The sequence below is a fragment of the Callithrix jacchus genome, chromosome 3 (genome assembly GCF_049354715.1).
Source record: "Callithrix jacchus isolate 240 chromosome 3, calJac240_pri, whole genome shotgun sequence".
Classification (NCBI taxonomy): domain Eukaryota; kingdom Metazoa; phylum Chordata; class Mammalia; order Primates; family Cebidae; genus Callithrix; species Callithrix jacchus.
The window spans coordinates 141,776,780-141,777,906 of NC_133504.1; the positions used below are offsets into that span (position 1 = coordinate 141,776,780).

The 1,127-nt window shown below is 39.7% G+C and overlaps 1 pseudogene; it reads left to right on the forward strand.

Moving 5' to 3' along the window:
- Positions 1-537: 537 nt before the first annotated feature.
- On the forward strand, positions 538-750 carry LOC100410539 (large ribosomal subunit protein eL38 pseudogene; annotated as a pseudogene).
- Positions 751-1,127: the final 377 nt, after the last annotated feature.

A 1,127-nucleotide genomic window follows, 5' to 3' on the forward strand; every position in this document is an offset into this window, starting at 1 on the left:
TTACTGCTGATATGGGCGATTCCCTCTGGCTAGGGCTATTCCAAATGCTCCCTCTGTGTGGAGGTGCTGGTTGAGACCAGCAAGGCTTTATTCTGCAGTGTGACAGGGCAGCACCCAGTTCAACGTAAAATCCCCAAGTTGCTGCATTTTCCCTCCCCAGATTCTCTCTCTCTCTGCACCTCTCTCTGCTGCCAGCAGGTGGAGGGGGTGTGGTGTTCATGATTCAAGACTGTCTCTCTTGCACTCCTCAATGCCTCTTTCAGTGATATGAAGTGAAAAGCAGGTACTGTGATTTCTCACCTGATTTTTGGTTCTTGTGATGGTGCCTTTCCGCAGACAGATAGTTGTTAAAATTTGGTGTTCCAGTGAAAGAGATGAAAGGTGTAGGCTTCCATTCTGCCATCTTGCTCTGCTCCAAACAATGATTTTTATTATAAAGTAAGATATTACTATTTAGATATAATACAAAATTAGGAAAGTTTTACCCCCATGAAAGCAAGGAAGAGACTGCGCCCTCTCCCTGTCCACCTCAGCACCATGCCTCAGAAAATTGAGGAAATCAAGGATTTTCTGCTCATAGCCTGGTGATAGGATGCCAAATCTGTCAGGATCAAGAAAAATAAGGAAAACGTGAAGTTAAAAGTTCCATGCAGCAGATTCATTTATACTCTGATTATCACTGACAAAGAGAAGGCAGAGAAACTGAACTAGTCCCTGACCCCTGGCTTGGCAGTGAAGGAGCTAAAATGAACCATATCAGTATGATCTGAACTGTATCAAAATATTAAAAATCCTTTAACAAAAGCAAGGATGATTCAACATCAGAATATGAGCCAATGTAACTCACCACATGAATACACTAAAAGAGAAAAACTACAGAATAGTAATAAAACCAGAAAAAACATTGGATACAATTCAGTAACTTCGTGATTAAAAATAAAAACTCTTAGAAAATTAGGTCTAAAAGAGAATGTTCTAATTTATAAAGGTCATGTGACAAATACCTACAATAGATATTGTATTTGCTGGGAAAACTGTAGAATTCCATCGAAGATAGGAAACCCCCAAAACACTAACCTGAGGCTAAAATTGATGGATTTAATCACATCAAAATAAGCTTTGCTGTT